Raw genomic sequence first — 23,258 nt, forward strand, 5'->3', positions numbered from 1 at the left:
TCCTAACCTATCCCCCTTTATCCAGTTTTCTCCCTTGACCCTGTCCCCTTTCAAAAGTGTTTGTTTTTGATTGCCTCCACCCCCATCTGCCCTCCCTTCTATCATCCCCCCCCCTTTTTTAATCTTCTTCCTCCTTTTTTCCTGTGGGGTAAGATACCCAATTGAGTATGTATGGTATTCCCTCCTCAGGTCAAATCTGATGAGAGCAAGATTCACTCATTCTCCCTCACCTGCCTTCTCTTCTCTTCCTACAGAACTGCTTTTTCTTGCCACTTTTATGCGAGATAATTAACCCCATTCTATCTCTCCCTATCTCCCTCTCTCAATATATTCCTCTCTCATCCCTTAATTTGATTTTATTTCTTTTAGATATATTCCTTTCATCTTCAACTCACCCTGTGCTCTCTCTCTCTCTCTCTCTCTCTCTCTCTATATATATATATATATACATACACACACACACACATACATATATACATACACATACACTCACATATACATATATATACATAAAGATATACATATATATATATGCATATTCCCTTCAGCTACCCTAATACTGAGGTCTCATGAATCATACACATCATCTTTCTATGTAGGAATGTAAACAAAACAGTTCAACTTTAGTAAGTCCCTTGCAATTTCTTTTACTTGTTCTTTTTCTTGATTACCTTTTCATGCTTCTCTTGATTCTTGTGTTTGAAAGTCAAATTTTCCATCAGCTCTGGTCTTTTCACTGAGAAAGCTTGAAAGTCCTCTATTTTATTGAAAGTCCATATTTTGCCTTGGATCATGATACTCAGTTTTGCTGGGTAGGTGATTCTTGGTTTTAATCCTAGCTCCATTGACCTCCAGAATATTGTATTCCGAGCCCTTCGATCTCTTAATGTAGAAGCTGCTAGATCTTGAGTTATTCTGATTATGTTTCCACAATACTCAAATTGTTTCTTTCTGGCTGCTTGCAATATTTTCTCCTTGATCTGGGAGCTCTGGAATATTCCTAGGAGATTTCTTTTTGGGATCTATTTGAGGAGGTGATCAATGGATTCTTTCAATTTCTATTTTGCCCTGTGGCCCTAGAATATCAGGACAGTTCTCCTTGATAATTTCTTGAAAGATGATATCTAGGTTCTTTTTTTGATCATGGCTTTCAGGTAGTCCAATAATTTTTAAATTCTCTCTCCTGGATCTATTTTCCAGGTCAGCGGTTTTTCCAATGAGATATTTCACATTGTCTTCCATTTTTTCATTCCTTTGGTTCTATTTTATAATATCTTGATTTCTCATGAAGTCACTAGCTTCCACTTGCTCCAATCTAATTTTTAAGGTAGTATTTTCTTCAGGGGTCTTTTGGACCTCCTTTTCCATTTGGGTAATTCTGCCTTTCAAGGCATTCTTCTCCTCATTGGCTTTTTGGAGCTCTTTTGCCATTTGAGTTAGTCTATTTTTTAAGGTGTTGTTTTCTTCAGTATATTTTTTAGTATTTTTTTGGGTCTCCTTTAGCAAGTCATTGACTTGTTTTTCATGGTTTTCTTGCATCCTTCTCATTTCTCTTCCCAATTTTTCCTCTACTTCTCTAACTTGCTTTTCCAAATCCTTTTTGAGCTCTTTCATGGCCTGAGACCAGTTCATGTTTTTCTTGGAGGCTTTTGTTGTAAGCTCTTTGACTTTGTTGACTTCTTCTGTCTGTTTGTTTTGGTCTTCTTTGTCACCAAAGAAAGAATGCAAAGTCTGAGACTGAATCTGGGTGCGTTTTCACTGCCTGGCCATATTCCCAGCCAACTAACTTGACCCTTGAGTTTTTCAGCGGGGTATAACTGCTTATAGAGTAAAGAGAACTATGTTCCAAACTTGGGGGGATGTGCCAGCTCTGCCACACCAGCACTCCTCCTTCCCCAAGAACCCCCAACCTGGACTGGACTTAGATCTTCAGCAGGCTCTTCACTCCTGCTCTGATCTGCCACTTAATTCCTCCCACCAGGTGGGCCTGGGGCCAGAAGCAAATGCAGCTGTAGTTCTGTAGCTGCCCCACCTTCGCTGCCCCCGGGGCGGTAGCTGAACCACAAACTCCTTCCATTCCCCCAGCTTTTCCCACTAACCTTCTCTGTTGTCTTTGGTGTTTGTGGGTTGAGAAGTCTGGTAACTGCTGCAGCTCACTGATTCAGGGCACTAGGGCACACTCCGCCCAGCTCCTGGTCTGGTTGGTCCATGCCCCGCCCACACTGGGCTCTGCTCCGCTCCGCTCCCAGCTCTGTGTGGGATAGACCTCACCCAGAGACCATCCAGGCTGTCCTGGGCTGGAGCCCTGCTTCCCTCTGCTATTTTGTGGTTTCTGCAGTTCTGGAATTGGTTCAGAGCCATTTTTTATAGGTTTTTGGAGGGACTTTGTAGGGAGCTCATGCTAGTGCCTGCTTTCCAGCTGCCATCTTGGCTCCGCCCCAGGGAACCAGTATAGACAGTTTAATAACTCTTTGGACATAATTCCAGATTGCTCTCCAAAATGGTTGGATCAGTTCACAGTTCCACCAACAGTAAACTGGTATCCCAATTTTTCCACATCCCCTCCAACATTTGTTATTTTCCCCTTCAATCTAAATTTTAGCCAATCTGATAGGTATAAAATGGTATCTCAAGTTGTTTTAATTTGCGTTTCTCTAATCAATATTGATTTAGAGCACTTTTTCATCAGACTATAAATTTTGATTTCTTCATCAGAAAACTACCTGTTCATATCTTTTGATCATTTATCAGTGAGGAAATGACTCATATTCTTAGAAATTTGACATTCATTATGCATTTGAGATACAAGACCTTTATCTGAGAAATTGTGTATAAATTCTGCCCACCCCTCAATATTCTGCTTTCCTTCTGATCTTGGCTACATTTGTCTTATTTATGCAAAACCTTTAAAATATAATGTAATAGAAATTATCCGTTTTACACCTCACTCTCCTCTCTGTCTCTTGTTTATTCATACATTATTTGCCTATCCATGAGTCTGACAAGTAATATGTTCCATGTTGTTAAAATTTTCTTGTATTGTCTCTCTTTTTATCTAGGTCATGTATACATTTTGGCCTTATCTTGGTAAATGGTGTAAGCTATTGGTCTGTGCTCAATTTCTGCTGTACTGTTTTCTAGTTTTCCCAATAATTTTTAATAAATAATGAATTCTTATCCTCAAAACTTGTCTTTATACTTGCCAAATACAAGATTGCTATATTTATTTGCTTCTGTAAATTGCATGTGTACTCTGTCTCTTTGATATACCTTTCTGTTTCTTAGCTAGTACCACATAATTTTGGTAATTACTGCTTCACACTATAGTTTAAGATCTGCTACTGCTAAACCTCCTTCCTTTACATTTTTTATTAGTTGTTTTGATATTCTTGACCTTTTTTTCTTCCAAATGAATTTTATCATTTTTTCTAATTCAGTAAAAATTTTTTTGGTAATTTAATTGAGATGGCATTGAATATATAAATTAGTTTATGTAAAATTGTCATTTTTACTATATTGGCCCTGCTTACTCATGAACAATTAATATTTCTCCAATTATTTAAATCTGATTTTATTTGCATAAAAAGTTTTTTTAAAAATAATTTTGTTTATATAGTTCCTGGGTTTGTTTTGGCAGGTGTACTCCCAGGTATTTTATATTGTCTAGAGTTATTTTATGGGATGTCTCTTACTATTTCTTCTTGCAGGGTTTTGTTTGTGATATATAGGAATGCTGATGATTTATGTGGATATACTTTCTCTGGATGCAGATAGAGTCTCCCTTCATCTGTCCTTTGCAGTTAATTTGGGTATTTATAATAGTCCAAAGGACTTAGTCACTCAAAACTGTTTTAAAAACAATATTGGTTGTTACTGTTTACAGCATTTCCTTGGTTCTGCTTATTTCACTCTTCATTATTTTGTGCAAGTCTATCCATGTTTTTCTAAAATCGAGCTCATCATTTCTTACAGCATGATAGTGATATAGCTATAGCTAGAAGTGCGATTCCATCATGTTCATATACCACACCTTGTTCAGTCATTACTCAATTGATGGGTATCCCCTGTTTCATTACCAGTCTTCTAAAGTCACGCTAAGTCCCAGAGTGGATCTCACCTCTCTGTTCTTCCATCACTCAGCTAGGTATCTGAATGACAGCCCTTTTATTAAGTGGGAATCTGAGCCACAAATGAAAGACTAAGTATGGTGTAGTGGAACAGTGCTGGATTTGGAATCAATGGACCTATGTTTATTTAATCTTGGCTCTACCACTTGTTTCTTGTGTGACCTTGGACAACTCAATTCACCTCTTTTGAGCCTTAATCTGTGGTGGTCTGTTTGCCTTTCTTTGTTTCTTTCTTCCTTTCTTTCTGGCAATCAGAGATAAGTGACTTGCCCAGGGTCACATAGCCGGTAAGTGTCTGAGGCTGGATTTGAACTCAGGTCCTCCTGATTCCAGGGCCAGTGATCTACCATTGTGTCACCTTGCTGCCCCATGGTTATCTGTTTTCTTAAAGTCAAAAGTATCTTCCCATTTCTCTAAATGGATGTAAAATTACCATTTATCTTTATCTGATTACTATAGAATAGTTCTTTATTCATAATTAAAATGACAAAGTTCAAGATCACGAAAGGAGAAGGCTTGGAAAGTTTGCTTTTTGGGAAGACAATGGCTTTTTCTTAGTTTTTCTTTTTTAAAATGTTAACAATTTTTAAATGACTACTTTTCCTACCTATTGGGTACAATGATAAACTTTCAAATTCAGAAATTCAAGAGTTGAATCCTCCCTCCCAGATGGCTCATAAAAATTGTACATTACTTTAAATAAGGCCATATAACAATTTTTGCCGATATATTTTGACAATATCAATATCAGAATTGTCTTTTAATGAATAATCCCAGCAATATTCTGGAGATAATATCTTAGTGGGTTTGTTGTGAAAAAAATACTTGTTCAGGTGGCTTTCTTCATGCCACACAGCCTCAATACCATTTTTCTTATCCTGAAGTATTCCCTTGTCACAAGCTTGGGTGAGTTTCAAAACCTGAAGGGGTGTCCCACCAAAAATGGCTGCATGGTAATAGAAATCTCCCATGTTAAAGGGGATGAATGCTGTAGAGAAAGGCCGTCTTTCATATTTGAAATCATTGACATCCTTTTTATAAAACCAAGCATGGAGCTGGGCCACAGACTCCCCCAGGGTCTCTACACCAAAATAATTTTCAAACACCTGATCCACATCCATGTAGAAGAGGAAGTCAACTTCATGCTGGATATGATTTACAATATGCTCCCCAATGATCTTCATGCGCATCATACTAATGTCTTGCCACCCTTTTGCCCCCTGGACTCCAAATACTTTGATTGTATGAAGAGGAGCCACCTCTATCCAAAGCACCTTGGAGGAGTCATCTGCCATGATGTAAAAAATTGAATTGTGACCAGCCATGAAGTACTTCTCTGCAGAGGAAATGAATTTCTCCAAGTACTCATCAAGATACCTGGGTAGCAAATGGGAGAAACAGTTATTTCAGTAAAAGTTAAGAGCTAGTATAAAAATGATGCTGATGTATTTGCTTACCATGCAGTAAGAACTCCTTTGAGTTGACTTTCAGTTGCAGTGATAGATTAAATTAGCCACACTCTTTCTTCATGACTAATAGCATAGGTTTGCTAAACAATGTGTAGCTATGGAGCAAAGTTTATGGAGCAAAGTTTGTCCTTCATGTCACAGATGTGACCCTTTTGTGAAACTCAATGAACCCCACAGGGCTTGGATATTACCTAGCTCTCATTACTATCATACTCTATATGTAATCCATTGATAAGTATTAAGCACCTTCTATGTGCCTGGCACTATGCTAAGCTCTGGGGATACAAAGACTTTTGAAATAAATGAACTATTCCTTGCTCTCATGGAGCTTGCTTTCTATGATACTATTGTATTTTGTACATATAAAAGTATAGATAGAATGGATATATGCAGAATAAATAGCAGATAGTTAAATATAAGGTAATAACCAGGAATAGGTACACATGTAGAAGGCCACAAGAGATTCAACTGTATTTCTAAAGAGGAAGGCATAAAAATAAAAGATCTAAAGTATTGAGGGAAATGATGAAAACAGACAGGGATGAAGGGGAAGAGCATGTCTAGAACATTAAACTATGTTATAAAGCAACAGTCATCAAAACCCATCCAGTATTGGTTAAAAAATGGAGAGACAGATCAATGGAATAGACTAGATAAGGGAGAACCTGAGGCAATAGAACTCAATAATCCTGAGTTTGATAAAGTGGAAAACATAAATTACCTAGGAAAGAACTGCCTATTAAAAAAAACTACTGAGAAAACTGGAAAGCAGTCTGGCTGAAAATAGACTTAGATCATATTAGACCTTATTTCATAATACCTTATTTCATAATATACTCTATATGTATATATGACCTTAATATTAAAGATCATTGTATATAATAATTAGAAGAGAAGCAGATCATATACTTGTTATTACCTGTGGATAGGAGATATATTAAGCAAATAAGATATATTGGAAACTACAAAAGATAAAATAGATAACTTAGTTTCTGCATAGACAAAATTAATGTATGAAGGTTGAGAAGGTAAGTGGTCAAATGGGAAAAACTCTTTGTATCATATTTCTCTGATAAGGGTTTGGCATTCAAGATATATAAGAATTAATAAATATATATGACCAACAGTCTTTTAATGAGTGGTCAAAGGCATGAACAGGTTTCAAAAGAAGAAATACAAAGTAATCTCAATCACATAAAAGAATACTCCAATCACTAATAATAAGAGAAATGCAAATCAAAAGAATCCTGAAGTTTCACTTCACACCCTGAAAATTGGCAAAGATGACACAAAAAGGCAATACTCAATGCTAGAGAGGTTGTGAAATGATAGGCATACTAATGAATTGTTGGTGGAACTTTGAATTGGTACAACCATTTTGAAAAGAAATTTAGAATTATACAAATAAAGTGATTAAAATGTTTATATCTTTCAACCCATAGGCTCGATTATTGGACTTAAACCTCCACGAAGCCGTTAATAAGAAGAACCCACATATATCAAAATATTTATAGCAACGCTTTTTGTCATAATAAAGAATTGGAAACAAAGTAGATGCACATTGATTGGAGAATGGCTAAACAAATTGTGGTACATGGATGTAACAAGATATTACTGCGCTATAAGAAATGATGACTATGATGAAGAACTCTTCTCATTGATCAAAGAGGCATGGAAGATCTATATGAATTAACGAAGAGTGAAGTAAGCAGAGCCAAGAAAGCAATACTCGCATAGATCACAACAATCTAAATGGAAAGAACAACCACACACACACACACACACACACACACACACACACCTCAAAGGGGAACGCAGCAAAATTATAAAATTCAAGAATGATTCTAATGAAGAGATATGAGAAGATACTCCCAACCTACCCATTCATGGATGTAGGGGTCCACAGGTGCTCCACATTGCACGTTTTCAATCTTTTTCAATATATTGATTGGCTATACTGATTTTCCCCCTCTTCTTGTTCTCATATTTTTCTTTTTTTGTCTTTAGAAATACTCTTTGTGATATAGGATGGCTCTCTGGATGGAGAAAAGGGAAGGATAATGGGGAAAGCTATGATGATGTAAAAAAGCAAAAGACATCCATCAATAATTTTTTTAAGAGGATGGTATGTCAGAGGTGAAACAACATAGAGAGGATTGAATCAGAGATGGAGTTGAGCTCTGCCTGTAATGGATCTCCAGTCTATAATTGTCCCATGGAGGATAAGTACCCCGCAGGTAGTCCTGCCCGGGCTTAACTTATCTCTACAAGATACAGATGTGTGTGTGTGTGTGTGTGTGTGTGTGTGTGTGTGTGTGTGTGCATCTCATCTTCTTGCCTCCTTCCCATCATAAACTTTGACTTTGCCCCTTGGTCCTTGGCTCTGATGGGTGAGCTTTTACCTTATCTTTCCAGGGTCTGGGCACCTATACCACTTTTTGGTTTTGTCCAAAATGTGTTGTCCACTTTCTAGATACCATCATCACTTCCTTTTCACAGTGACTTCCAACTATGCCCATGTCTCTTGGGTCTGAAAAGTGACCCTTCACTTTATCTTACTGGAGTCCAGTGCTCCATGCCTTTCCTATCTGTGACCATGACCCCTTTTTGGAACACTCCTTTATGTTATCTTGTCCCATTAGAATGTATGCTCCTTGAGGTCAGGGATTATGTTTTGCCTTTTTATCCCCAGAGCTTAGCACTGTGCCTGGTACACGATAAGCACTTAATAACTGCTTGCTCTGTCTATCTATCTATCTATCTATCTATCTATCTATCTATCTATCTATCTGTCTGTCTGTCTGTCTGTCCGTCCGTCTGTCTATCTATCTATCCATCCATCCATCCATGCATCCATCCATCTGCCTATCTATCTACCTATCTATTGCTTCTGTTTGTGGAAACTTGTATCTGCCTAGAGATGTGTTATCAATAGCTAGCATTTACATAGTACTTCAAAGTTTACAACGCGATTTGAAAATATTATCACATTTTATCCTCACAACAACCCTGAGAGGTAGGAACTATTATTACACTGTTTTATAGATGAGGAAATTGAGATAGACAGAGAGTAAGTGACTTGTCCTGGGTAACACAGATAGTGACTGAGACAGGATTTAGGTCTTCCTGACTCTAAGCCCAGCACTCTGTCTACAATGCCGTGTGACTCTTGCCAGTCTTACTCTGAGTTGTTCTTCTGATAGGTTGTACTGGGTCCTCAAAGGCCACAGGGTCTCTGCTGAACTGGCAGTTCAGCGGGGCTTGTAGCATTTTGCCTGGAAGTGTCAGTTCACAGCTGGACTGGTTTAAGATCAAGGAGATCTCTTAGATAACAGCAGAATGACTTCTCCACCACTGACACCAAATACTGTGCCCTGTAGCAAGCTTTGTGTGGATCCTACTGGAAGAGAAAGGACAAGGAGCCCCTACCGTTGCAGAACTGTGTGTTGTCTTAGCCACAGATGCTCCTGACTCATGTGCTTTATTGGGTTCTATGTGTATTTGTGGGAAAGTGTGCCCAGGTTTGAGGGGAAATGCTCTGTAACCACTGCTTTTGCTATGCCATTTGAGTAAATATTTTTGCTAAAAAGTTGAGTCTACTGGCTGATTGTTTGGAGGAACTCATTGGTAGGGGTTTGTGAGCTACAGTGGCAGGTAGATAGCCACTCACAGAATTACCTCTAGAACATGCGCTAGCATCTTTCCTTCTGCTAATGCTACTGTAAGTTAAGGAAGCAATCCCAGGTGGGGTTGCTATAGATATATGGAAAGGATAGCTACTTAAATAGGATAACACTAATAGCTCACAATTGCATTATGCTTCATTTGTGAAGTACTTTGTATAATATCTTCTTTGAACTTTACAACTTCCTTATGAGGTAGTCCTTATATTATCGCCATTTTAGAAACAAGAACACTGAGTCTCAGAGAGGTTATATGATTTATCCTGGGGTCATAGAACTAGTACATATTAGAGACAGAATTTGAACTCAGGTTTCCTTGACTGCAAAACCAGTAATCAATCCACTATGCCATGCTTTCTCTCATTAAATTTTTTGTACCAGATCCTGAGACTTAATTGATCTTGACAAATCAGTACCTGTTTTTCAACTTAGATTTTTTTCTTTTCTTTTTTTTGTGAGCTACTATTTAATTTTATTTTTAAATAATATTTTATTTTTTTCCAATTACATGTAAAAACTAACTTAGATCTTAAAGTGTTGCCTGGGCCTTGAAAAGTTAAGTGCCTTGCCTAGGGTCACACAGCCAGAGTATGTCAAAGGCAGGACTTGATTGCAGGTTTTCTCCACCCTGAGGCTGGCTCCCTATCTACCCTGCCACCCTGCCTCTCTAGATTAAATTAAGTGTAATACATTTTTAAAAGATAGAGAATCCAGTAATAATGGGGTGATAGTCTCATTGTATTCTATCCTGGTCCAGTCATAGCAGGAATATAGTGCTCAGTTCTGGGAATCACATTTTAGGAAGAACAATGATAAGCTGGAGAGTATCCAGAGAAGGACAATCAGGATCATTCCATATGGGGATCAGTTGAAGAAAATGTTATTGTTTAGCTTGGAGAAGTCTTAGAAAGGACATGATGAGTGCTTTCAAGTAGAAGAGGGATTTGTCTTGTTATGCTCAGCAGAACTGGGAGCAGTGGCGTAAAGCTGCGGAGAGGCAAACCAAGTTTTGATGTAAAACAGAAAGAAGAAATAAAACTTCCCAATAATTAGATGGCAGAGTTTCCCAAAGTGGGTGGTACTGCACCGTGGGGAGTGCTGCAATGACGCAGGGGGCAGTAGGATCTCTGGGTGCAACTTTGGGGGGGCATTGAATAAAAGTAAGAGGGCAATGGAAGCATAAAGAAGAGAAAATGAGAAAATTTTGAAAAAACATTTTTACGTGTTTCATCTGTTGTGTAACAGAGTTGAAGACATAGTGGTTACATTATTTTCCAAATAAACACACAAAATACAAGTTATAACTGATCAGTGGTCAAATCTGCTGGCAGGTCTTAATAAGTAAGTGTTGGCAGACAAGCTTGTTGCCATTGTCAGGAAATCCAACATGCATTGGCAGGAATAGGTACGTGTAATGACTTGTTTACACTACAATACTATATGGTTACATGATGCAACATTGCATCATCAAAATGTCAGTGCAGGAAAAAAAAATCCACAAATTTACAATAAATTATTAAATTTAAAATATGAAATTTAAGGTGTCATTTAAAAATATTTTTTGAAATGATTCAATTAAAGAAACTTTAAAGGGTTAAAGAAAGTAGATTTCTAGGCGGGGTGCTGAGTATTTTTTTTGAAAAGGGGGTAGTAGGCCAAATAAGTTTGGGAACCTCTGAATTAGAGGGATCCAAAAGTGCAATGGGCAACCTCAGGAGACTGTACATTCTCTCTCACTTGAGGTCTTAGAGCAAAGTTTGTATGACCATTTATAAGGTGAATTGTAGAGGTCTTCCCTAACCTCTCTTCAGTCCCCAAATCCTACCTTCTATTAATTATTTCCTATTTATCTTATCTGGGGCAGCTAGGTAACACAGGGGATAGCGTGCTGGGCCTAAAGTCAGGAAGATTGGCCTCAGACACTTACTAGCTGTGTGACCCTGGGCAAGTCTTCTAACCTTGTTTGCCTCAGTTCCTCATTTGTCAAATGAGCTGGAGAAGGGAATGGCAAACCGCTCCAGTATCTTTGCTAAGAAAATCCCAAAAGGGGTCACAGAGAGTCAGACACGACTGAAAAACGACTTAACAACATTAACACGTAGCTTATTTGTACATAATTTAGATTGTAAGCTCCCTGAGGGAAGGGACTTTTGCTTCTTTTTTGTATCCCCACCACAGCACAGCACCTGCATACAGTAGGTGTTAATAAATGTTGATTCATTGAGAGGACTCTTTTTCAGGCGGGGTGAAATCTGATGGCCTCTGAAGTCCCTTCCAGCTCTGACTTTGTGACTCTAAAGCAGAAGACAGAGTCAAAGCTAAAATAGAACAGTGGTAACATGAAGATGAAGGTTAGCAGGCATAACTATTTTGGGTTAAAAATTAATTGCACACAGAATTGAGGTGGCCTGAACTTTCATTTGCAATATGATTTTCTTTCCACAGGCAAGTTGCAATGAGTAGAATTTATAAGAGAGAAAAAAATTGATATGGCAAACAATCTTCTTGCCTATTCTGAACATTTTTACCAACACCAACATTTGATAGCTATCAACTGTGTGCAGAGAACTATGTCAGGGGAGACACGAAGATGAAGCAAAATATTGTCCCTGCCCTCCTGGGGTTCTGGAAGGGAGGGAATGACATAAATAATTATATTAACAAACATCTGACTCATAGGAGGAGTTATTTTTCTTCACTTCAAAGAGCCTGAAGCAACTACCCTGAAACACTGTACTAATAACCATGGCGATAGCAGCCCCTCCAAGCATCATCTGATCTCAAACCTCTCCTTTATGGAAGGTTATAATGCTAAAGACATGAAGAGGAGTCACAGTTGGGCCATCTAACTTTTAAAGGACTTAGACAAAATCCTAGTGTTAATAATGACTCATTACCATTTCCTCTAAACTCTCAGCTACTTCTCATCTGTTTAGATGGGCCAAGGATTTCTGTGCAGCCATGACTGACATGGTTCATGTCCAAAAGTTTGAAAAGGGATAAATTCTCCCTCTAAGAGATCTCAGTCCTTATCAGTGCAATTCCTTGGGAATAAAAAGGTACTAGGTTTTTCTAAGGAGAGGTAGTTTGAAGACAGGAGCTATTAACCAATTTTTTGGATCCTTTGAGTCAAACTTGAAAATGGCAGCCTTCATTTATACTGATGCCATCTTTTCAGCCTGTATCCCACAATATTAGTCATCATAAGCGACAGACAGACCTGAATCTCCTTGAGGAAAGGGCCTTACCTTCCTGGATTCCTATAAATAACAAGTATAAATAATGTTTCATTAAATATGAATGCTTTGGTGGATTTTATTAAATTCGCAAGCATTCCCTCCTCCCATGTACATTTCTAAAATGAGAAAGTAGAAATGAAGGGTAGTTACTAGGTACACCTACCTTCCAAAAGCAAACACCACCAAACCCACAGTAATGTTCTTCTTTTTGTAATAATTCTCTAAGACTGATTTATGGTAAGTTCCTTCCCACACAATAGGAGCGAGCCAGTCAGTCACTGTTTTAACCTGTGGGCGTCTTCTGTTGGATAAAACAACAAAGCAATTTGAAATGATTTCTCTTTTACTAAGAAAACACCAGATGTTATCCAGGCATATGAGCAAAATGAAGAATGGCATGGGATTATGCTTCCTGAGTCCAGTTTTTAGGGTTTCCTTAGGAATAGAAAGTCTTAGCATTTCTCAGAGCATGAGCACATAAGCCAGGGGTTGACGATCTTTGGCATGGGAGGCAGTGAATGGCATCCAAAGCGTTTGTTGTAAGCATCTTACCACTATTCAGCAGTTCTTAACCTGGGGTCCATAAAATTTGTTTTTGTACTTGGAAAACTATCTTAACATAGTTACTTTTTTTGGCCTTTTGTTTTTTATGGCCTTTTTGTTATATATTAAAAACATTATTCTCGGTACAGGTGTATAGGCTTCACCAGACTCAAAAGTTAAGAAACCTCTAGATGGTCTTTTCTCCACCCCGTCTGCTTCTCTGTTTTTTCCCCCTCTTTTCTTTCCTCTGATCTAATTCTTACTATCTCTCCTGCTTATGTTATGGGCTTGACAGTGACCCACTTGGGCAACTGTTGATTTGGTGGGTAGACCTTAAGACTTAAGAACACTATTGCATGTTATCTTTGTAAAGGGAATAACTGTAAGATTTGGAATTGAAAAGACTTTCCTAATCATCTAATCGAACCTCCTCTTTTTATGGATGGAGGAAATGAAGCCCCAGAGAGATGACTTTCCCAAAGTCACACAGCTCATAAAGAGCAGAGCTGGGATTTGAAAGCAAGACTTTAGATTCTAAATCCAGTGCTTTTCATCCTATGTTATGGTTCTCTCATTAGCATGAAAAGTGATATATTTATATTCGCATTGCACCGAAGGCAACAGAAGCACCTCTCTAAGGCTATAAGTTGCAGAGGGGAGGTGCTATCTGCGTTGTTGGAAGGGGTTTTATCATTTGGGAGTTCCCTATACCGGTGAAATCACAAGCCTTGTCCCTAGCCCTAGCCCTAGCATTGTTCGAATCTCCACCCTTATCTCTATTGCCAAAAATAATTTGGGGAAAAAGAGAAAAGGAAAACCTAATCAATTTCAATCCGATCACTGAAAAAACATTATTGCTATCTTTTGTTTTTATGTCCCTTTCATATGTCCCTTTCTTCTCGGGAGCCATCCTTTGTAACAAAGAATAGAAAAGAAATGAGGAGAAAAAGGCAGTTCTGTAAAGCTAACTAATAAATCTACTAAGACCTATTATATATGCAATGTTTCTCACCTATAGTCCCTTATCTCTGCCATCGAGGGAGGGAGATAAATTTTTTTTCTTGTTCTTTGGGGCCAAGTTTAGTCAGTATATTTACACAGCTTACCCCATCAGTTTTGACTGTGACAGGTGTTTCCAGAGAATTTCATTGTTTGCCAGGACAATAGGGGATTCATTACCTTTATTAACAGTCCCAGACGTGCGTGGAGGAAGCAGGAAATAGCATAACCTCTGATACCTCTTTTAACTAGAGCATCTCTCTTTGGAACAGTTTCATTAGTCCTGGACTCTCTCTTTCTGTCTTCTCCTCTCCTCTCCTCTCCTCTCCTCTCCTCTCCTCTCCTCTCCTCTCCTCTCCTCTCCTCTCCTCTCCTCCTGTTTGTTTCTCTGTCTCTGTCTCTGTCTCTCTCTGTCTCTCCCTCTCTCTCACTCTCTCTCTCTCTCTTTCTCTCTCAGTAAGTACAGGATTCTTCTGGTTGAAGACACATTTTTTTTTTGAAAAAGAGAGAGAACTCAGGACCCATCTGAAATGCTCATGGTCCTACGGGAAGGAGGTGCTGATGAAACCAGTTGAAGATTTTTACTAGCAAGTGTGCAGGTGACAGCAAACTTTTGAAACTCCTTTTATTTTCATTTTTGAACTCCATGAAATTAGAGCTGGAAGGTACCATAGCTACTATCTAATCCAACCCCTCATTTTACAGATGATGATATCCAAGGTCATATAGGTATTAAGTAGCAAAACCAGGATTTGAGTCCCTGTCATTGGATCATAGATAGGGCTAGGAAGGACTTTAGATGTTACCTAAGCAATTCTCTCATTTTAAAGATGAGGAAACAGAGGGCCAGAGAGGAAAAGTGACTTGCCCAAGGTCACACAGGTAGTAAATGGTAGAGCCTTGGTGCAAAACCTTGTCCTTTAATTCCACGCTCAGTATTCTTTCTACTGTATTACGTCACCTTACCTACTCCTTGCCTAGGTAAGTAAGCATGTTCTCACATTAGGCATCCCCCAAAAGCTTTGCCTTTTATTGGGCTTATGTCCTAAGGAGGACAAAGACAGTAAAATAAATATATATATATATATATGTATAAACATACACATACACATTATATATGTATACACACATTATATATGTATGTATATGTGTGTATTATATATATGTACATGAATATGTGTATGTATATATATACATACTGTTCTTTATAGTAGACAAGAATAGGAAACAAAATGATGGCCCAGAAATTGGGAAATGGCCAAAAAACTTGGTATGGATGAATATAATTGAATATTATAATTACATAGCAAAAAAGATAAAAATACGAGGAATTCAGAGAAACATTGAAAAATATGCACAAACCAGTACAGAGTGAAATAAAATAGATCCAAAAGAATATTAAAAATAAACAAAACAATGCAAATTAAAATTTCATTAAAATGTAGCCATATTCTGAAAAACATAGATGCTAAGAATAGAAAACAAAATGCATTACCCTCCTCTCAGCAATGAGGTGAGAGTTTACTGGGGCATAAAGTTGCATACGTTGTCAGCAGCTAGTAGGGGTGCGAGTATATTGGAGTCATTCTCTGGGGGCATTCACGAAAGAATACAAACAAGAATCACACAGAATAGAAAGCATAACTCAGATAAACTCGAGTCTCCTTATCTCAACTTCCACTGTCATTGACAAATATTGGGGTCCAGAGAGACAACCTCTTCCCCTCAGTGTTCTGGGATACCCCTGATTTGTTGGAGCTGATTTTCTAATACCGTTGGCTTGAACCCTACCATGTTCTTCCCCCATCCCAAGATTATCAGCTAAGAATCATTATAGTTAGCCAGACTTAAAGAACTTTTAGAAGATAGTATTTGCCAAGGTAAAACAGTAAGAACAGTGCAAGACACTCCCTCCACCAAAAATCTGTGATACACTTTTCCATAAATATATACAGAGTCTAGGGGAAATTGCACACTAAGGTGTGCTAAAGCACAGCACTTAATTGCTAGAAATCCATTTCTCCCATTTGGGATTGTTCAAGAAGTTCCCCTTAGGCATGTTGTAGTTTTTCTGCTGGGTTCTTGTGAAACCATGAATCTATACCCAGTCTGTCCCTGGCTCCCAATGCAGACACTTTGGTCAGCTGATCTGGGGGTGCCGTTAGGACACCAATCAGATGAAGGGAAGTCTGGCATCCTCTGGACCCTTCAAAGTCCTCCTTTGGCCAAAGGTGGAGGAGTGGGGAAGAGACCTAGAGCAAGGCTGAATTTATCCAGAATCTCTCCTTCCCCCTCACCCTGGTGGTTCTGCTTCAGGGATTTTACTGGAATGTCCAACTTGGTCCTCCCTCTGGAATGCCTTCTCAACTCACTTGATAATTTATAGATGATGCTAGGACATGACCAAGTTTCTTTAACCTAGCTGAACTCTACTTCTTGTGCAATATCACTCCAGTTCCAAGTGTTTTTGGTTCTTAGTCTAAAGCCTATGATTAATTGGCTGATTATTTTCACTGGTTAAGCTTTCATCATCACCTACTTTAAGATATTTTGATTAAGTAAATCAATCAATACCATGCTACCCATGGATGGTCATGATAGTGGGCATATGCCTCTCAGAGAAGATCACAGAGCCATCTAAGTATCGAATGAATATTTGCCCTTCCTGTTTCATTTGTTTTTTTTGTAATGATCATATATAATCATAGTCTCATGGATCAACAAGTGAAAGGGAATTTCTTTGCCATTTAGTCCAACCCTTGTATCTTGTAAATGAGGCAACTGAAGGCCAGATCAGTTAAATAATTTGAATGAGGTAACACAAATAGTATGTGGAAGAACCAAAGTTTGAAACCAGGTCCTCCAACTCCAAGTTCAGGGCTGTTTCTCCTGAAAAAGTCAGTGTTCTTTCCACTGCCTCCTGGGTGGTATTTCCAGTATTTCACAGACAGGGCTACCAAGAAGCAGTCTATTACGTATATGATATATATAAAGCACTTTGTAAAGAAGGATGCACGTGGCAACCATTATTATGTGATTTCCTGGCCCTGTAACCTGCACCCATTTCCTCTTGAATGTCTGCTGGTAAATTAGGTCAATTCAATTCCTTTGTCATCATCAAATTTAATTCAAGATTTTTTTTATGTGCCTGCCGTGTAAAAGGCATTGTGCTCTGATTAATCCCACTCCAACACCAATCCCTCCTTTTTATCCTGCATCTAAGGAACACACAGGGTAGGTAGGTGGCACAGTGGATAAAATACTAGGCCTGCAGGCAGGAAGAACTGAATCCAAATATGGCCTCAGACACTTACTAGTTGCGTGACCCTGAACAAGTCATTTAATCCTGTTTGCCTCAGTTTGATCACCTGCAAAATGAGCTGGAAAATGAAATGGCAAATCACTCCAGTCTCTTTGCCAAGAAAACTCCAAATGGGGTCACAAAGAGTCAGGCATGAATGAAAGGACTGAACAAGAACAGCAACAAAAACAGGAACACAAGACAGACTGGCACGAGCCATTAGCAATTGAGTCCACTGGGTGGTGAATATGCCTCTCTAAATAAACGTCCCTCTCCTATCTCAATTATTCTCCTGTGCAGCTGCTGCCATCTGACACCACTTGCTGGGTGCTGCCCTGAGTATTTACTTCACGTAGGACAGAGGTTTTGTTCTTACCTGGGTCTAAACCAGTCTGAGAGCTGAAGCTCATGGGATTGATGAGATGTTTTCTGCTGATCCATCCTGAGTGCAAACGGAAAAGTAAAGATGTTGATTATGGAACCATTGGCTGCCGTTTGGTTACATTACATTTGTAAATGTCTGTCAGATCAAACAATTCATTGTAAGACTTCACACACACTTTCAGTTTGATTCAGAGCCCTGCCCTAGACAGCAGAAATACAAAGATCAATGAGGTATGGGCCTTTGAGTCATGGGAGTTTCCCACCTCGTAGGAACTCTGGCACAAATGCCTAGTATAACAGAAGAGAGAACATGGATGTAAGAGATAAAAAACAGATGGTTTTGTGAAGCTCGTGGAAGGAAGGAAGAACATTTTCAACTATAGGGGATCAGGGAAGACTTCAGGAGGAGGTAGCATTAGACTTGGGCTCTGAAAGATGAGTAAAATTTCCTCTCTGAGTCCATTTTCTCATCTGTAAACTAAGGACAATTGGACTATAGATGATCTCTAAGGTGTCACAGGATCATAGATTTAGAGCTTGAAGGGATTTTAGAGGTAGACCATCTAGTTTAACCTCCTCAGTTGTTCTTGTTGTTTTTTTTAACAGATGAGGAAACTGAGGCCCAGAGAAGTTAAGTAATTTCATAGGGTCAAAACTTTAGAGCTGAAAAAGACCTCACAGGCCACCCAGTCTAACTCCTTCACTTCGTAAATGAAGAAACTGAGTCCCAGGAATATTAAGGGACCACTCATCTGAGCATTCAAGCCCAAGTTCTCTGGCAGCAGGTAATCTTTTTACTTCACCATGCTGTCAAAGAGAAAATAGTATGTAGTAATGTTTGAACGGAGTTCAGTGTAGACACAGAAGGAACAGGGGAAGGACTAGTGTGGATAAATTGTGTTAAGACTGGAAGGTGGGCTGCTTCTTGTAATGGCAAGCAAAGTGGGACTTTTTGTTGTCTTTTGTTTTGGAGCACTTCTCAGCACTAAGGCAATTAAGTGCCTTTGATTGAGTCTTGCCTTTGTTTGTAGGAAGGCCCACACCCTTTCGCTAATTAGGTCATGAGAGGTATAAAACCCTTGAGAGGTGTGAGGCACTCTGACCCTGAAAAAGGGTATATATACTCTGAGGTTAGCATTTTGTTTGGGGCTCACTCACTGGAAGTGTTGTGTGATTTGACAATTTGACCAGAGGATACTCTGGGTAGCTGTTAAGAAAACCCAGATGCTGGTGCTGGTGCTTCTTTCTCTCTGGTAACTGTGTATGTATTGCTATGGTCAGACAGATAAAAGCCTATCTGTTGCTTTGTATTATTTTGCTCTGTTTATAATTTCTGCTTGTAATTTCTGTTTGTTCTTGATCTGGAATTCAGGGTGCTGACATTTTCCCCTGAACTAAAGTGAATGATATATGTATGTTTAATTAAAGTGAGATTGTTAGAAGTTGCTTTCCTTAGAAAAGCAGATCAAAGAATCTGGGCTAGCAGCCCTCCTGTGTGCTGTTGTTATTGGTCTTATACCTCCACAGCAGCTGCAAGCAGCATTGTTGTTACACTTCTAGACTGCAGGATGCTATGAATGGTAAGTTAAGGTGAAGTTAAAAGGGAAATCCAGTGGGAAGGTGGGAGGCTAAGTAGCACCTTTCCTAGATCCAATCCCATGTAGACCAGATGCTAGGAGCATTTTGCTTTGGCCAGGGTCTAGCATGCTTCCATTTTTGGCATCCTGGTAGTAAGCAATGGGCTATACCCTATCCTGGAGGAAGGAAGACCTGAATCCAAATCTAGCCTCCAGACACTTACTTAGGATCATAGGTGTTAGCCTAGGAAGAGACCTTAAAGATCATTTTATAAAGGAAACTTGGAACCAAAGATCATCAAGTTAAGTAAGAGCCAAAGCCACTTATTTAAGATGATTCTAAACCTAGTACTCTCCCAGTAGGAAGATGGGAGGCGCAATATCCTCTGGACTGTTCCTCGTGAAAAAGAGACTGATTCTGTTGTTGTTGTTCAGTCTTCTCATTGCCCAACTCTTTGTGGCCCCATTTGGGGTTTTCTTGGCAAAGATACTGGAGTGGTTTGCCATTTTCTTCTCCAGCTCATTTTCCAGATGAGGAAATGGAGGCAAATAGGGTTAAGTGACTTGCCCAGGATCGCACAGCTAGTAAGCATCTGAAGTCGATTTGAATCCAGGCCCAGCACTCTCTCCACTGTGCCACTATTAAATTTGTGCCTAGCCAAGTCCATCTGCCTTGAATCCCAGGGGCCAATCCTTGCACTCTCTGAATCATTGAGCACTTCCTGTACCATATTCTCTGCCTCTTGTCTCTCTGGAGTCCCTAAAGGCTTTCAATTATCTGTTAAATCCCCCAAATTATTTAAAGGGTTGTCATATGGAAAAGGACTTAGACTTTTCTGCTTAGCTCTCCAGGGTAGAGCTGGGAGCACTGTGGGAAAATTGTAAGGAGACAGGGGAAAAATTCCCTTGAACCGAGAGTTGTCCAAAACTAACCTGAGCTTTCTCAGGAAGTGCTAAATTCTCCGTCTCTGGAGAGCATCAAGTAAATGTTAATTATCTATTTGAGAAGGATGTTGTAAAAAGATTACTATTCAGGTGTGGGTTGGGCTAGATGACCTCTGAAGTTCCTTGTAGCTCTGAGATTTTGTAAGTCTCTGATCCTTCTCTTGGACTTTCACTGGCACTTCATAGACAGAGCCCAGTTAGTCTCCAACTTCCAGAATCCTGTTCACTGAGTAGAACCCTTGAATTCATTTCTAGACAGTCTATTTGGCACAGCTGAATCCAGATGCCCCTTCTGAAACTGGGAGGCCAGGGTTATTCTCTGCCAGGGCAACTTCAGCCTGCTGCCTCCTCCTCAGGACCCATGATATCAGTAGAGCAATCTCTATTGCCTAGCCCAACATAGATAAAGACGATCCTCAAGTACAGCTGGTGCTAAGATTCACAGACTCATAGACTGTTAGAGTCAGGGAAGCAGCTTCTGAGAAGCAGCTGTTCAGCCTCCTCCTCATTTTACAGTTACCCTTCCCCCTTCAGACTTTCCCCATCGTGGTTATTTCTGTCAACATAAGGAACTAAATGGAAATTTTGGGGAAGTTTTGTGGAAGCCACAGATGATATATGAAGAAGGCCAGCAGATGACGCCAAAAGAATTTAGAAACTCAGAAATGCACAAAATGCAGGTAAAGTATTGTATCATATCAACACATTTTATCTTTTAATACCATAATAATTCAGACTTCTGTGATATGAAGGAAGGGCTAAAATTTTTACAAGGATTTTCCAGATTGGGGGTGTGTTGTGTCACTGCTCCTCTAACCCCCTGCATGTGGAAGAGATAACTATGTACATAAGGAAATAGAAATCTAAAGATTAAGTGACTTGCTCAAAGTCACAAATTTAGTGAGTGACAGACCCAACTCTTTTGTCTACCAAGTACGTGACCCTGTTACCTTTATGAGCACATGCAAAGCAAACACCATTGTCATCGCTGTGCCGAACACATGTGAATGTAGATGTAAAATGTGCTGATTGACTCAGGCATCAGGGGCTTCCACTGTGGCTGAAAAACAATTTCTAAAGGGGACATTTTTAAGGTTAAGTTAGTCATTATTACCAGAGACTACCTTTGAGGCACAAGCCAAACAGAAACTTGCTCATCATCCTTAGGAAGATGAGACCAATACATGAAAATGACCTCTGTTTGGATCCAGCTGCTGTGGCCAGGAAGCTTTAGCTATGCCTTAACACAGGGATGTCATACTCCTGCTGGCAAAATTCCCACTGTAACCCCAAGCAGATTAAAATGTAAGTGGAAAATGTATAACAAAATTAATAAAAATACAACACAGTGTAGTTAATGTTAGTTCCTGAATTTCCAAGTCCACATATTACCTGCGGATATATATATATATATATATTTTTTTTTTTAAAGTCTGATACTACTACCTTAAGCTACCTCCTGGAACTGATTCATTAAAAAAAAAGACCAGTTATTTACCTCAATAAAGTAGCTGTTACAGCTATCTAAAAATGTTTCCAAACAAAAGCTAATAAAAAGAGGACAATATGAAAAGTTTTCTCTCTTTCCTGAGAGTCAGAGGAAGAGGTAGAAAGTTTTATACTTGAGACATATACTTTTTATACTTGTAGCTGCTTCCCGTTAGAATCCAACAGATGTATATTGCTATATTTTCCCTCTCCAATTCATTCTCTACACAGATGCCAAAATTCTCTCTCTCTCTCTCTCTCTCTCTCTCTCTCTCCTTTTCCTAACACTTCTCTGCTCAAGGACCTCCAGTGTCTATCCTTTAAAGCCCTTTACAATCTGGCTCCCAGCTACCTTTCCATGTTTAATAAACATTACTCTCCTTCACACTTAACTTCCAGCCAAACTCAGCATCCTTTTTCTTGCCTTTGTGACTTTCAACAGGTTGCTCCCCATGCCTGGATTGCATTCTCTCTCCATGGCTCTTCTATGGGAAGACTTATTGGATTCCCCCTAGTTTCCATGCTTTTTTCTATCCTCCTTAAAATACCAGGTGTTAAATCCCGGGACCACCCCACCTGCCCCTTCTGCCTCTTTCTCATTCTGTCATTGTATCCTCAGTTCTTGGCAGATGTGCCTAGTGCACACTTTAAAATACTTATTGGAGGGCATGCTACTTTGAACACTTTAGCTCCAGAGATGGGGCAAGGATATGGGGAAGAAGGAAGGCCCTATTCATTGATCCTGAGTTCCTGTCCATCTAAAAAAGTGTACTACGACACCTTGGCTGATTGAATCCAGTCATCAAAGGTAAAGCAAAACTCACAATCATTGTTATTTCTTATTACCTATTGACAAATTCCTGAATGATGATCCTCAAAGTCAGCAAAAACAGCAGGAAGAGAAGGATTTTATATTTGGAGATCATTGTTCTCTCCTGAGAGGAAAAAAAAAGAACAGAGGAAGAGCAGATTGAAAAGAACTTGTAGTGAAATACAGTCCAGCTTGTCTCCCCACTTCCTAAGAAAAGGAACTATTTATGATCATTGAATAATGGAATATTCTGTGAGATGAGCTCATTCAGATAATCCAGAGGCACCCCATTGGTTCAGGCTTCACTCTTCTTTCTCCCCTGCCCCCCACCTGGGCCAGGGCATACCCATAACCATATTTCTCCTATTATTTTATAGAAGGTCATCTGCCAGTTTGACAAGGCCTCTGCAGGTTGAATGTCTCCTCTGTGCCTAAGCATTTTCTTTCAGGAATGGCCTAATTTGCTTCATGATTTGTCCATTCTGGGAACTGCTTCTTTCCAGTCTAAAAAGCAGTAATTTTATCTTCAGCAGGATTCTCTCTGTTGGGAAGCACCTTAAAATGCCCTAGCTTCTGCCCTGATGCTTCTGCCCATCCCAGGGCCAAGCCACAAAAATATCTGGGCTTGTCTAGCAGATCCAAAGGAGAAAAGATTCATATTTAAAACCATGAGCCTTTTTACCCTTCCTTAG

General features: G+C 39.2%; 1 pseudogene; it reads right to left on the reverse strand.

The window, feature by feature from the left end:
* Window positions 1–4,801: 4,801 nt before the first annotated feature.
* LOC118842184 lies at window positions 4,802–22,681 on the reverse strand (annotated as a pseudogene).
* Between the last annotated feature and the right edge of the window lie 577 nt (window positions 22,682–23,258).

Source organism: Trichosurus vulpecula, chromosome 3 (assembly GCF_011100635.1).
Source record: "Trichosurus vulpecula isolate mTriVul1 chromosome 3, mTriVul1.pri, whole genome shotgun sequence".
NCBI classification, from domain to species: Eukaryota; Metazoa; Chordata; class Mammalia; order Diprotodontia; family Phalangeridae; genus Trichosurus; species Trichosurus vulpecula.